This window comes from Pseudophryne corroboree, chromosome 2, assembly GCF_028390025.1.
Source record: "Pseudophryne corroboree isolate aPseCor3 chromosome 2, aPseCor3.hap2, whole genome shotgun sequence".
Classification (NCBI taxonomy): Eukaryota; Metazoa; Chordata; class Amphibia; order Anura; family Myobatrachidae; genus Pseudophryne; species Pseudophryne corroboree.
This window is the reverse complement of record NC_086445.1, coordinates 958,353,705-958,370,485: the sequence shown is the minus strand read 5'-3', so window position 1 is coordinate 958,370,485 and position 16,781 is coordinate 958,353,705.

Below are 16,781 nucleotides of genomic sequence, written 5' to 3'. Positions count from 1 at the left end.
GACAAACCACCGGCACCGCCATGGGGACTAGGTTCGCCCCAAGCTATGCTAATTTATTCATGAGTAGATGGGAGGGTACCCAAATTTGGGACGGACATGATTTTGGGGAGAACCTAGTCCTCTGGCGGCGTTACATAGACGACGTAATTTTCATATGGAAAGGAAGTGAGGACCAGCTCCTTAGCTTCCTTAAATATATCAATTCAAACAAAAACAATCTAGTATTCACTACAAATTACAGTAGAACCTCGGTTAACTTTTTGGACATTACCATTTTTATAGAGGAGACGAAAATATGTACAAAAATATACCAGAAAAGCGTGGATGTCAATAGCTATATCTTAACGAATAGTGGACACCACCCTAACTGGTTAAGAAATGTACCGGCAGGTCAATTCAAAAGAGTCAGAAGAAACTGTACGAGAATAGAAGACTACCATTCACAGGCAAACGAAATGAAAAAACAATTCATGGATAGAGGATACAAAGAGGAACTCTTAGACAAGGACTTACAAGAAATTGCAGAGATAGAAAGAAAAACACTCCTAACATATAAAAATAAAAAAGAACAGATAAAAGACCCAAAAGACTGGAAGATCACATTCCAAACTCAGTATAGCTGCAAAAACCGAAAAATAGAGAAGATCATACGCGATCACTGGCACATCCTTTTAGAAGATGAAGTACTAGGGACCCTTTTACCTAGACAACCAAGAATGATATATAGGAAGGCACCAGACATAAAATCCAGGGTGACCCACAGCTATCTAGAAAGAAAAGGACTAGCACAAACCACCTTAACAGGTAACAAACTGAACAAAGGCTTTTTCCACTGTAACTGTTGCAAATACTGCAAGTCCACACATACCACGACAAAAGGCACACACAAATTTCAGTCGAATAACACAAAGGAATCATTTATCATTCAGGATCATATTACATGCCATACCAAGGGTGTAATCTACCTAGTAGAATGCCCCTGCCATTTACAGTACATAGGAAGAACAATAAGACCCCTCAAGATCAGAATAGCAGAACACATAAGGAACATAAGTAAGGGTGTAGAGACACACAGTCTCTCGGACCATTTTCGGGAGAAACATAAACAAGACCCTACAGGGATGAGAGTACTAGGAATAAAAACAGTAACACAATATTGGCGGGGAGGAGACTTTATTAAGAAAATAAACAAAGAAGAACTCAAATGGATATTCACACTTAAAACACTGAAACCACATGGGCTCAATATAGATAACGAAGTAAGATCTGTGATTATGGGAGTTTGACCTTGAAACAGCAACTATATTTAAAAAAAATAAAAAAATCTTTGGAAATATTCTGTTTTTTACCTCAAACAATTAGGCACCTGAAATATTTTTAAACACAACCCCTCACCATATTAGTAAGGGCAAACTGTAAAACAGGATTATATACAGCCAACACTATACACCCATTTCAATGTCAAAAGATAACAAATTTCCATTCATCTATCCATCTACTGAGAAAATAACCCTCGTTGATTGATTGATTTATTTATTCATTTATTTATTCATTTAATATTTTTTATTATTATCTATTTATTTGCTTCATCCATTCATTCATTCATACTAACCCATACTCACTGTTGATCGTTATATGTCAAACAAATATGAACAACCAAAACCAACGATAGAGTATGTTAGATCTTCGTCCTCCATACATTGCAGGATAATAGTCAGTCGCACATTTATCATTTATCCTTTATTTCATTTATAATTTTTATGACTATTATGTCTATATATATTTTTTATTTCCTCTTTTAGTCCTTATTATCATTTTCTCTATTTATTTTCCTTATTAATTTTTATTAATCTTATTCAATGAATTTTTCCTACATTGTTCAATCCTGTGCTCCTTTTAAATCCCCTATTACATCTATATGCCTACTCATTATTCCCCTGCAACTTATTATCCCTATTCTCCATGCATTCTCAGTAGTTTAATCAGCCCCCGACACCGCCCCCAAATAGGACCAATGAGAAAGAGAGACAGTTTCCCAAGATGGGCTAAATAGCCCATAACAAACATGGCTGAACAAGATTCCCTGACGAAGGCCAGCACTGGCCGATACGCGTTGGAAGTACACCACCCATTTCTACCTACTACAACCATTGACTTTAACTCTCAAACAGAGCCTTAAGAAACAGAGGAGCAAAGAAGGACGAGGGGGAGCCGCCGCTTCACGGATCAAGAACGTCGCGACCTCACAACCCGATCACGTGATCAGGACAATCCGGAAGCAAGAGGAGGACAACGCCGCCGAAGGAGACCGGAGCAGGCCGCCGGCAAGTGGGGACGAGACGGAGCTACGAGGACAAGGTAAGGGACTCTGTAGGAGAGGAAAAGACACGGCAGATAGCCCAGCAGGGCTAGAAGCAGTTGTCTTTCTCCCTCTCCAAGACGGTGACCGCTTCCCCAATCGGCACAGACAGTCACGGTGCGCTCAGAAGAACGACACCGCGTACTGTCAGAGCCCAGGGGAGGACGGTATGTCCGGAGCCCTCATTACCTGACAAATTAGCGACCACTAGGATCCCTTGCCGCACCGACCCTCCGGGGGGACCCCCACCATTTTTTGTTTCTACTTATTCCACATTTTTTACAAATTACAAATACCTATATTTAGGCTCTGGACAGTACAACGAGATTCAAGGCACTACATAGGTGGGACGCCACCGACCTGAGTGCCTCCAAAAAAGTCACAGCAACAAAAACATTTTTTACTAATCCGATACTGACGGATAATTCTTTATATATAAAGTATATATTCCTTTTCACTCCCCTCTCCCTTCAGTATCCAAATCCCCCTCACCCCCCCATTTTTGGTTTAAATAAAGAAACATTTTTTGTTAGCTATAGCATTTAGTCTGAGCATCATTAAAACCACATCATCCCTCTTAAACAATTAGAACTTGTCCATTTGGCGCACCTAACTCTGTACTGTACTATATCCCTATTGAAGTTTGAGGCACTTCTGAAAATAGGTAGCAGCCTTAGGACAATCTAAATACGCAAGTACATGAGCACTGGAATACCTTCTTTCTAAAACCAGATGTAATGACGCCCTGAGGTCGCCAGAGGTGCGAGATGCCGGCCGATCGCTGACATTTTTTTAAAGGGGCTATCACTTACAAGGCATGAATTTGCCTTGTAAGTGATTGCCCCTTTGAAAAAAATGTTGGCATGTCACACCTCCAACGATCTTGGGCGTTACTACATCCGGCCCATAATCTAGCAAAAAATAAAAGTACATGAAAACAAAACAGTTTTTCATCGTAATGCGACAATGTTTGTCATCAAATTACTCCAAATGCAACTATAGAAATAATGATCCTCTAAGGGCCTAATTCAGTAAGGATGGCAATTGCAAAGCTGCTTGCTTACCACCTACTTCCTGCATTTGAGTTTGCATCTGTGATGAACATCGCGACCATCGGTCATCGCTTACACAGGCTTGCAGATGCATGTGGCCTTGCGAGGCCAAGGAAACTGCATTTACAATTAGGGTGGCTAAACCCGGGCCATTTTTTCAATACAGGGAATCGGGATGGAAAAATGATCAATCCCGGGATACCCGGGATTGTCTGCTTTTCAATGTGTCCACTCCCACTGCCCTGACTAGGCCAGATAACTCACCCTAATATGGACGGGAGGGAGGGTGGGCCACTTGCTGTGAGGTCTGCCAAGCTGGCAGGCAGTGCAGGGCGGCGGTGAGGTCCAGCGGGCGGGAGGCTTGCTGCGCAGTGTGACCTCACTCTGATTGGCTTCACGTCACGCTGCTCAGTGCACACAACTAGGGCGAGGTGGAGCTGAGCAGGGGGAGGTAGGCAGCGTCTGAGCCTCCTGAGGACGCTCAACGCTATCCGGCATAGAAAAAACAAAGGAGGTGGCCAATCCCGAAATCCCAAAGCTCATTGAACCTCATCCAATTTTTGTCCGGGATCCCGCCGATTGACCACCCTATTTACAAAGCAGTTCTTGGCCTTGACACTCCTGGAAAACAGGGGTGACACCCCCGTCCCCATCCCTCCGAATGCATCTCGCTGCTCTGTGCACACAACTAGGGTGAGGTGGAGCTGAGCAGGGGGGACCGGGTAGTGTCTGAGCCTCCTTAGGACGCTCTCAACGCTATCCGGCATAGAAAAAACGAAGGTGGTGGCCAATCCCGAAATCCCAAAGCTCATTGAACCTCGTCCAATTTTAGTCCGGGATCCCGCCGATTGACCACCTTATTTACAATGCAGTCCTTGGTCTTGCCACTCCCAGAAAATGGGGGCGACAACCCCGTCCCCATCCCTCCGAACGCATCTCGCTTGTCAATCAGGCAGAGGCATTCGCATACCTGCATGCGATCACAGGACCCTTCTGCACATGCGCAGAATGGGTCTAGAGCATGTGTAGTTTACTCACCATCGGAAAACTGCACAGAGGAAATATCACCCCCTATACTGGAGTAAAAAGATAATACATTCCCATTGGGTTTCAGTACCTATTTATATGGTCACAGAACATGTTGGTGACTTCTACAAATCTCACAGTAGGTCATGCATTATTCCATATATATTCACACCATTACCAGAAGGTATCTATTTATAATTGCTCTTTATGTATTATAGTAATATACAGATTTTATTTTATTTTTTTACATGTAATGATATTATGCTAATCAAACAATTTTTTCACTTGTTAATAAATCACAATATGCATTGTCGATGAACATATCTTCATATAGTAACACGTAATTTATGTTCTAACGCTACATTCTCTTTGATTGAAATCTGATTGATTCCAGTAATGGCAGAATGATGTGACAGAATACTGATTTGTTTGATGTTTGGACCACTGATGATGGCAGCCATGAACCAGGAGAAGTTCCTGACATAAGTCATGTGTTTTACAATCATCGCAGCGCTGACATTTTCCCCAATTGCACCCGGATGATTCATTTATATGAAAATGAGCAAATGAATACTGAGAAGAAGGATATGACTATGATAATATCCTGTGAATATTCTCTTGTCAGCCATGCTCCACGCTCAATATTTCCTACTCCCGGGAAACAATTTCATCATGCCTATGAACCCTCGGTAGGATCAGAATGCACTGCTGAAATTAATTTACTTATCATTTATTTATCTATCACGTTATTCCCTCTTTAATCACAGCGGATTCCCGATTTAGGATGCAGATGGAAATATATATTACATAATCAAGGAGCATGGTATATAAAATAAGATAAGTAAAAACTAACAAGGGTATAATGTTTCAAACAAAAATTCTACTTTTCTCACTTTTCTACACGTGAAAACATCAGGGCACTTTATTTGACAAATAATTGTTGAAGGCGGAGAGCGCTACTGTGCATACTCCGTAATGGCTCCTTTAGGGAAGCTTCAATCCCTAACCAAGATTACCTACATCTGTGCAAGAGTGGCGCCATTTTGTCACTCTGTTATAGCCCTTTTCCACCTAAATCCCAGGTCCGACCTGGGTTTTCGGATACTGTTCCAACCTAGATCGGACCCCCGTTCACACTAACCCTTTGATCTGGGTTATTCCTGGGTCGGTGCCATTAATACAGTACCTGTATACAGGCTCCTCTCTGCCGGCGCTTGGAGATGATATCATCTCCAAGTGCCATGTTCTAGCTCTACCTATGCTTGTAACTGGAACCTGGGTCACTCGTTTACACTGCAGCCTTACCCAGGTATTTCCCATGTCCAACCCTGCTCCCTACCGATGTTGGATTCCTGGGTCACTGAACCCAGGTTATTTTTTGGGACCCCTTTCTACTGAGCTGCAACCCGGGTTATTGAGGCAGTGGAAAAGGGGTATTACAGTGCCACAGTGGGGACGTGTTCAGGGGCAGATTTGGATGGAAAATCAGCCTGGGAAATTTATGGAAGCAGAACTAATGGCGGTGCGATATGGTGAGGGGGTGGGATCCCTCCTTTCAGGGCCTGATTCTACGCAATTGCGGCCTTCCTTGCGTCTTTTGCTGCTGTTGTGTCTGAGACCAGGGGTGGATTGGGAACTAGAAGGGACCCTGTAAAATTTTGTAGAAGTGCCCCAATATGGGCAGCACAAGCGGTATAACATACAGTGTAGCCATGGCAGCATCACTGCATCACTGGATTATGCTGTACTGCAGAGATGGAATAACAGAATGAATGGAGATAATGCAGTGTACTGAGTGTGGTGGGCTGCCTGTCATGTGGGGGGTGGGGCCACATGTCGATACACAAAATAGGCCCCGCAGACACGTCAGCCTACCGGGAATCTTCCTGGGAGGGGCCCTACGGCCGATCCACCCTGGAGGTGTTCCACTTACAGTAGCTGCAGAGAGATCCTACATTTACTGCTATTGTAGTTCTACTTGCATCCTGCACTGTTACCCACATATAGTCACCGTCAGGCGACCTGTATGCTCAGTTCAGACTCCGCTCCATGCTGAGAGCATGTATAACTGTGAGTGTGACTGTACAAATCCCTTTACCACTGAATAAGCCACACCACTGGTTAAGTACTGGGCTGCTGACTGACTCAGGGCATCCGCTGGTGTGTACCATCACTTTACCATACCCCAGCCAGTTGTACACACTTGTTCCAACATCGATAAGAAAACAAAGGAATTGATTTTAGATTTCAGAAGTTCGAAGAAAGATCTGTACCCACTGTGCGCAAATGATGCAGAAGTAGAGATGGTGAGGCAGTTTACGTTTTTGGGTGTTAATATTTCAGAAGATGTAACTTGGGCTTTACACATCTCTTTGGTAGTAGGAAGGGCACAGCAACGCAATTTCTTTCAATGTAGGCTGTGTGCAAACCACTTGACCAGAAATATTTGAACAGATTTTTATAGATGTGTCATTGGGGGTCATTTCGAGTTGTTCGATTGTTGCCGATTTTCGCTATGCTGCGATTAGTTGCTGCATGCGCATGGTACACAGTGCGCATGCGCTTAGTTATTTAACACAAAACTTAGGAGATTTGCTGATGCTCGAGTGATGCTTTTCAGTCGCTCGAGTGTTCGTTGAGTGATTGACAGGAAAGGGGCGTTTCTGGACGGCAACTCAGTGTTTTCACGGCGTTGGCTAAAAAACGCAGGCATGTCTGGAGAAACGGGGGAGTGGCTGGCCGAACGCAGGGCGTGTTTGTGACGTCAAAGCAGGAACTAAACGGACTGAGCTGATCGCAATCTGTGAGTAGGTCCGGAGCTACTCAGAAACTGCTAAGAATTATTTAGTAGCATCCACTCCCCCGTTTCTCCAGACACTCCCGCGTTTTTCCCTGACATGCCTGCGTTTTTTTGCAAACGCCGGGAAAACGCTGAGTTGCCGCCCAGAAACGTCCCTTTCCTGTCAATCATTCACCGAACAGCAGTGCGACTGAAAAGCACCGCAGAAGCCACAGCAAAACTACTAAGTTTTGTGTTAAATAACCAAGCGCATGCGCCCTGCGTGCCTTGCGCATGCGCAATTTGCAACTAATCGCAGCATAGCGAAAATCGGCAACGAGCGAACAACTCGGAATGACCCCCCTGGTGTGGTATGGATATACTGTAGCTCCCAGGTTGAGCAGAGGTCTATTGATAAGAGTAGCTAAGGCAGCAGAGTGCGTGATTGGTCAATCACTGACTCATTTGGAGGGTATGTGTTAAAAAGGAGTGTGGTAAAAGCAAATAAAATGATGTCAGACAATAGCCGTGCCTGTCAGAATTTTTTTGAACTACTACCGTCAAATAGACGATTAAGGAGTATCGGGACTGGTATGCGTAAGAAAAGCTTTTTCCATTGGTGATTTTTAGATTACATTTAAAGTGAATTGTTTTTAATGAGTGCTGCCACTTGATAGCTTATTCGTTTGTTTTGTAATTTCACTTTGTTTGCATTCTTGATGTGTCTAGTGACAATAAATGATTGATTGATTGATTGATTGATTGAAAAAGTACTATTGAATGTAATACACATACTATACAATATTTTAATCCTGCCTTTTTGCATATTTGTCATTAGGTGGTATCTTAAAACACTCCTTATCAGTTTTCATTATTTGTCAGCACTTTTCATCAATGACATAAAATTCCCATCTTATACTAATGAGCCCCAATAAGGGTGAAGCAGGCTGTTTATAGGCTGCATCATGTCGCAGTTTCAACCCTTTCCATGAGGAAGCAACCCAAATCCTTCTCAACAAGGGTGGTTTATTGGGTATCTGGTCCATAGGTCAACACTATATGGTAGACATAAATATGGTCAACATGGTCAAATGGTGAGCAGTCTCAATTGGTCGACATGGCAATGGTCAACACAACATATGGTCAACGCAAGTTTTTGGGAATTTTTTTGCATTTTTTTCAACTTTTTCATACTCTACCATCCAAGTGGACTACGCTTGGCAATAGTAACTTGAAGCATGACGAGCGACAAGAATCATGCAAGGGGACACGGTACACTAATTTGGGTTTCATGTGCTGAAACCTACAAATGACATCCCCCAAAAAATTGTGTAGACCTTTTCATGTGTCAACCATTTCCATGTTGGCCTTTTGCTTGTGTCGACCTTTTACCCATGTCAAACTTGTGCATGTCGACCATTTAGTGTTGATCTAGACACTGTCGACCTTTTATAGCATAACCGGTTTCTTTGCATGCCAGTATGGCTGAGATAGACATGGTTTTGGATACAGTAAAATACTGTTTTTTCTTTCACATTTATATTTGCATTACTGAAAATTTTAAAGTCAGGAAAACCTATCTTAAAAGCTATATGCAATTTCATTATATTGCCATTTGATTTAAGTATTTGAATTTACTGAAATGAGCCACGTATGTAACTGTTATTTAATATATTAATTCCCATTTCAACCAGTCTGGGGCCAAAATCAAGTGCTACAATTGAAAGAGAGGGATCCTGTATCATATTGTAGTGACGACCAGACTGCTTTCTGCTGCGGGGTATACTGGGCTCCACAAGGATATACATTGGGGTGTAGAGTAGGATCTTGATCCGAGGCACCAACAGGCTCAAAAGCTTTGACTGTTCCCAGAATGCACAGCGCTGCCTCCTCTATAACCCCGCCTCCCTGCTCAGGAGCTCAGTTTTGTAGTTGGTGCTGCAGTAAGCATGCACTAAACAGAGGGGCTACTCCAGGCAGCCCTAAGAAGAGCTTTTTTTGAGGAAAAAGTGAAGACTACAAGGGCAGCAGCGGTGTGTAAATGTCAGAAGACATTCACTGCTGCAGCTCCAGCTCTCCCCAGCGGCGCTGTACACTCCCGAGCCCTGGTTGCCTGGTAACTACAGCTGGAGGCTCCGGTTTTCTTCACGGTCAGGCACACATGACGGGGGCTCTCCGGGATCGCATGGCCGTGCTTCGGGAGGTGGTGAGTGGGTCCCGCTTGTGGGAACCGGACTTTATCGCAATCCGGTGCGGTCAGTGGGAGGCTGGCCGCGAGCGCTGGCGGTGGACACTGTGGCAGTACAGGCGATCCCACTAGATCACCAGGGCATGGGTGCAGGCCAGGTTTTCTCTCTAAACCATTTTCAGTAGCCCACAGTACCCGGTGGTTTTGCCAGCAGAGGGATAAGGCTTAGACCTGAAGCCCCTCCCCCAGCCCCAGGGCGCCATTTCCTGCAAATGTTCCCGCCCTGGAGCTGCATATCTGTCTCTCCCTCACTCCCTGTCAGTGTCTGGGTGCCATTTCTCTCAGCTTCACTGTTCCTGGGACTGCTTGTGCAAATCCTCCTGTGTAAAGCCGCCTGGTTGTCAGTGCTGTGACTTTACATGACACTTAAGTATTCTACCTGCCTCTTTAGACAGTGTTAGTTAAGAAAGAGTACATTTAGTCAGGGTTTTCTTAGAGATGAGCGGGTTCGGTTTCTCTGAATCCGAACCCGCCAGAACTTCATGTTTTTTTTCACGGGTCCGAGCGACTCGGTTAACCCGAGCGCGCCCGAACGTCATCATGACGCTGTCGGATTCTCGCGAGGCTCGGATTCTATCGCGAGACTCGGATTCTATATAAGGAGCCGCGCGTCGCCGCCATTTTCACACGTGCATTGAGATTGATAGGGAGAGGACGTGGCTGGCGTCCTCTCCATTTAGATTATAAGAGACTGAGAGAGATTTACTGGAGCTGACTAGGAGGAGTACTGTTACTGTAGAAGTGTAGAGACTGAGTGGAGAGAGTTTACTAGTGAGGACAGTGCAGTTTACTTTATAATCCGTTCTCTGCCTGAAAAAAGCGATACACAGCACACAGTGACTCAGTCACATACCATATCTGTGTGCACTGCTCAGGCTCAGGCCAGTGTGCTGCATCATCTATTATCTATATATAATATTATATATATATCTGTCTGACTGCTCAGCTCACACAGCTTATAATTGTGGGGGAGACTGGGGAGCACTACTGCAGTGCCAGTTATAGGTTATAGCAGGAGCCAGGAGTACATAATATATTATATAGTGAGTGACCACCAGACACACAGTGCAGTTTATTTAATATATCCGTTCTCTGCCTGAAAAAAGCGATACACACAGTCACTCAGTCAGTCACATACCATATCTGTGTGCACTGCTCAGGCTCAGGCCAGTGTGCTGCATCATCTATATATATATATTATATATCTGTCTGACTGCTCAGCTCACACAGCTTATAATTGTGGGGGAGACTGGGGAGCACTACTGCAGTGCCAGTTATAGGTTATAGCAGGAGCCAGGAGTACATAATATTATATTAAAATTAAACAGTGCACACTTTTGCTGCAGGAGTGCCACTGCCAGTGTGACTAGTGACCAGTGACCTGACCACCAGTATATATAATATTAGTAGTATACTATCTCTTTATCAACCAGTCTATATTAGCAGCAGACACAGTACAGTGCGGTAGTTCACGGCTGTGGCTACCTCTGTGTCGGCACTCGGCAGCCCGTCCATAATTGTATATACCACCTAACCGTGGTTTTTTTTTCTTTCTTTATACATACATACTAGTTACGAGTATACTATCTCTTTATCAACCAGTCTATATATTAGCAGCAGACACAGTACAGTGCGGTAGTTCACGGCTGTGGCTACCTCTGTGTCGGCACTCGGCAGCCCGTCCATAATTGTATATACCACCTAACCGTGGTTTTTTTTCTTTCTTTATAGTCATACTAGTTACGAGTATACTATCTCTTTATCAACCAGTCTATATTAGCAGCAGACACAGTACAGTGCGGTAGTTCACGGCTGTGGCTACCTCTGTGTCGGCACTCGGCAGCCCGTCCATAATTGTATATACCACCTAACCGTGGTTTTTTTTTCTTTCTTTATACATACATACTAGTTACGAGTATACTATCTCTTTATCAACCAGTCTATATTAGCAGCAGACACAGTACAGTGCGGTAGTTCACGGCTGTGGCTACCTCTGTGTCGGCACTCGGCAGCCCGTCCATAATTGTATATACCACCTAACCGTGGTTTTTTTTTTCTTTCTTTATACATACATACTAGTTACGAGTATACTATCTCTTTATCAACCAGTCTATATATTAGCAGCAGACACAGTACAGTGCGGTAGTTCACGGCTGTGGCTACCTCTGTGTCGGCACTCGGCAGCCCGTCCATAATTGTATATACCACCTAACCGTGGTTTTTTTTTCTTTCTTTATACATACATACTAGTTACGAGTATACTATCTCTTTATCAACCAGTCTATATTAGCAGCAGACACAGTACAGTGCGGTAGTTCACGGCTGTGGCTACCTCTGTGTCGGCACTCGGCAGCCCGTCCATAATTGTATATACCACCTAACCGTGGTTTTTTTTTCTTTCTTTATACATACATACTAGTTACGAGTATACTATCTCTTTATCAACCAGTCTATATTAGCAGCAGACACAGTACAGTGCGGTAGTTCACGGCTGTGGCTACCTCTGTGTCGGCACTCGGCAGCCCGTCCATAATTGTATATACCACCTAACCGTGGTTTTTTTTTCTTTCTTTATAGTCATACTAGTTACGAGTATACTATCTCTTTATCAACCAGTCTATATTAGCAGCAGACACAGTACAGTGCGGTAGTTCACGGCTGTGGCTACCTCTGTGTCGGCACTCGGCAGCCCGTCCATAATTGTATATACCACCTAACCGTGGTTTTTTTTTCTTTCTTTATACATACATACTAGTTACGAGTATACTATCTCTTTATCAACCAGTCTATATATTAGCAGCAGACACAGTACAGTGCGGTAGTTCACGGCTGTGGCTACCTCTGTGTCGGCACTCGGCAGCCCGTCCATAATTGTATATACCACCTAACCGTGGTTTTTTTTTCTTTCTTTATAGTCATACTAGTTACGAGTATACTATCTCTTTATCAACCAGTCTATATTAGCAGCAGACACAGTACAGTGCGGTAGTTCACGGCTGTGGCTACCTCTGTGTCGGCACTCGGCAGCCCGTCCATAATTGTATATACCACCTAACCGTGGTTTTTTTTTCTTTCTTTATACATACATACTAGTTACGAGTATACTATCTCTTTATCAACCAGTCTATATTAGCAGCAGACACAGTACAGTGCGGTAGTTCACGGCTGTGGCTACCTCTGTGTCGGCACTCGGCAGCCCGTCCATAATTGTATATACCACCTAACCGTGGTTTTTTTTTTCTTTCTTTATACATACATACTAGTTACGAGTATACTATCTCTTTATCAACCAGTCTATATATTAGCAGCAGACACAGTACAGTGCGGTAGTTCACGGCTGTGGCTACCTCTGTGTCGGCACTCGGCAGCCCGTCCATAATTGTATATACCACCTAACCGTGGTTTTTTTTTTCTTTCTTTATACATACATACTAGTTACGAGTATACTATCTCTTTATCAACCAGTCTATATATTAGCAGCAGACACAGTACAGTGCGGTAGTTCACGGCTGTGGCTACCTCTGTGTCGGCACTCGGCAGCCCGTCCATAATTGTATATACCACCTAACCGTGGTTTTTTTTTCTTTCTTTATACATACATACTAGTTACGAGTATACTATCTCTTTATCAACCAGTCTATATATTAGCTGCAGACACAGTACAGTGCGGTAGTTCACGGCTGTGGCTACCTCTGTGTCGGCACTCGGCAGCCCGTCCATAATTGTATACTAGTATCCAATCCATCCATCTCCATTGTTTACTTGAGGTGCCTTTTAGTTGTGCCTATTAAAATATGGAGAACAAAAATGTTGAGGTTCCAAAATTAGGGAAAGATCAAGATCCACTTCCACCTCGTGCTGAAGCTGCTGCCACTAGTCATGGCCGAGACGATGAAATGCCAGCAACGTCGTCTGCCAAGGCCGATGCCCAATGTCATAGTACAGAGCATGTCAAATCCAAAACACCAAATATCAGTAAAAAAAGGACTCCAAAACCTAAAATAAAATTGTCGGAGGAGAAGCGTAAACTTGCCAATATGCCATTTACCACACGGAGTGGCAAGGAACGGCTGAGGCCCTGGCCTATGTTCATGGCTAGTGGTTCAGCTTCACATGAGGATGGAGGCACTCAGCCTCTCGCTAGAAAAATGAAAAGACTCAAGCTGGCAAAAGCAGCACAGCAAAGAACTGTGCATTCTTCGAAATCCCAAATCCACAAGGAGAGTCCAATTGTGTCGGTTGCGATGCCTGACCTTCCCAACACTGGACGTGAAGAGCATGCGCCTTCCACCATTTGCACGCCCCCTGCAAGTGCTGGAAGGAGCACCCGCAGTCCAGTTCCTGATAGTCAGATTGAAGATGTCAGTGTTGAAGTACACCAGGATGAGGAGGATATGGGTGTTGCTGGCGCTGGGGAGGAAATTGACCAGGAGGATTCTGATGGTGAGGTGGTTTGTTTAAGTCAGGCACCCGGGGAGACACCTGTTGTCCGTGGGAGGAATATGGCCGTTGACATGCCAGGTGAAAATACCAAAAAAATCAGCTCTTCGGTGTGGAGGTATTTCACCAGAAATGCGGACAACAGGTGTCAAGCCGTGTGTTCCCTTTGTCAAGCTGTAATAAGTAGGGGTAAGGACGTTAACCACCTCGGAACATCCTCCCTTATACGTCACCTGCAGCGCATTCATAATAAGTCAGTGACAAGTTCAAAAACTTTGGGTGACAGCGGAAGCAGTCCACTGACCAGTAAATCCCTTCCTCTTGTAACCAAGCTCACGCAAACCACCCCACCAACTCCCTCAGTGTCAATTTCCTCCTTCCCCAGGAATGCCAATAGTCCTGCAGGCCATGTCACTGGCAATTCTGACGAGTCCTCTCCTGCCTGGGATTCCTCCGATGCATCCTTGCGTGTAACGCCTACTGCTGCTGGCGCTGCTGTTGTTGCCGCTGGGAGTCGATGGTCATCCCAGAGGGGAAGTCGTAAGCCCACTTGTACTACTTCCAGTAAGCAATTGACTGTTCAACAGTCCTTTGCGAGGAAGATGAAATATCACAGCAGTCATCCTACTGCAAAGCGGATAACTGAGGCCTTGACAACTATGTTGGTGTTAGACGTGCGTCCGGTATCCGCCGTTAGTTCACAGGGAACTAGACAATTTATTGAGGCAGTGTGCCCCCGTTACCAAATACCATCTAGGTTCCACTTCTCTAGGCAGGCGATACCGAGAATGTACACGGACGTCAGAAAAAGACTCACCAGTGTCCTAAAAAATGCAGTTGTACCCAATGTCCACTTAACCACGGACATGTGGACAAGTGGAGCAGGGCAGGGTCAGGACTATATGACTGTGACAGCCCACTGGGTAGATGTATGGACTCCCGCCGCAAGAACAGCAGCGGCGGCACCAGTAGCAGCATCTCGCAAACGCCAACTCTTTCCTAGGCAGGCTACGCTTTGTATCGCCGCTTTCCAGAATACGCACACAGCTGAAAACCTCTTACGGCAACTGAGGAAGATCATCGCGGAATGGCTTACCCCAATTGGACTCTCCTGTGGATTTGTGGCATCGGACAACGCCAGCAATATTGTGTGTGCATTAAATATGGGCAAATTCCAGCACGTCCCATGTTTTGCACATACCTTGAATTTGGTGGTGCAGAATTTTTTAAAAAACGACAGGGGCGTGCAAGAGATGCTGTCGGTGGCCAGAAAAATTGCGGGACACTTTCGGCGTACAGGCACCACGTACAGAAGACTGGAGCACCACCAAAAACTACTTAACCTGCCCTGCCATCATCTGAAGCAAGAAGTGGTAACGAGGTGGAATTCAACCCTCTATATGCTTCAGAGGTTGGAGGAGCAGCAAAAGGCCATTCAAGCCTATACAATTGAGCACGATATAGGAGGTGGAATGCACCTGTCTCAAGTGCAGTGGAGAATGATTTCAACGTTGTGCAAGGTTCTGATGCCCTTTGAACTTGCCACACGTGAAGTCAGTTCAGACACTGCCAGCCTGAGTCAGGTCATTCCCCTCATCAGGCTTTTGCAGAAGAAGCTGGAGGCATTGAAGAAGGAGCTAAAAGGGAGCGATTCCGCTAGGCATGTGGGACTTGTGGATGCAGCCCTTAATTCGCTTAACAAGGATTCACGGGTGGTCAATCTGTTGAAATCAGAGCACTACATTTTGGCCACCGTGCTCGATCCTAGATTTAAAGCCTACCTTGGATCTCTCTTTCCGGCAGACACAAGTCTGCTGGGGTTGAAAGACCTGCTGGTGACAAAATTGTCAAGTCAAGCGGAACGCGACCTGTCAACATCTCCTCCTTCACATTCTCCCGCAACTGGGGGTGCGAGGAAAAGGCTCAGAATTCCGAGCCCACCCGCTGGCGGTGATGCAGGGCAGTCTGGAGCGACTGCTGATGCTGACATCTGGTCCGGACTGAAGGACCTGACAACGATTACGGACATGTCGTCTACTGTCACTGCATATGATTCTCTCAACATTGATAGAATGGTGGAGGATTATATGAGTGACCGCATCCAAGTAGGCACGTCACACAGTCCGTACTTATACTGGCAGGAAAAAGAGGCAATTTGGAGGCCCTTGCACAAACTGGCTTTATTCTACCTAAGTTGCCCTCCCACAAGTGTGTACTCCGAAAGAGTGTTTAGTGCCGCCGCTCACCTTGTCAGCAATCGGCGTACGAGGTTACATCCAGAAAATGTGGAGAAGATGATGTTCATTAAAATGAATTATAATCAATTCCTCCGCGGAGACATTGACCAGCAGCAATTGCCTCCACAAAGTACACAGGGAGCTGAGATGGTGGATTCCAGTGGGGACGAATTGATAATCTGTGAGGAGGGGGATGTACACGGTGATATATCGGAGGGTGAAGATGAGGTGGACATCTTGCCTCTGTAGAGCCAGTTTGTGCAAGGAGAGATTAATTGCTTCTTTTTTGGGGGGGGTCCAAACCAACCCGTCATATCAGTCACAGTCGTGTGGCAGACCCTGTCACTGAAATGATGGGTTGGTTAAAGTGTGCATGTCCTGTTTTGTTTATACAACATAAGGGTGGGTGGAAGGGCCCAAGGACAATTCCATCTTGCACCTCTTTTTTCTTTTCTTTTTCTTTGCATCATGTGCTGATTGGGGAGGGTTTTTTGGAAGGGACATCCTGCGTGACACTGCAGTGCCACTCCTAGATGGGCCCGGTGTTTGTGTCGGCCACTAGGGTCGCTAATCTTACTCACACAGTCAGCTACCTCATTGCGCCTCTTTTTTTCTTTGCGTCATGTGCTGTTTGGGGAGG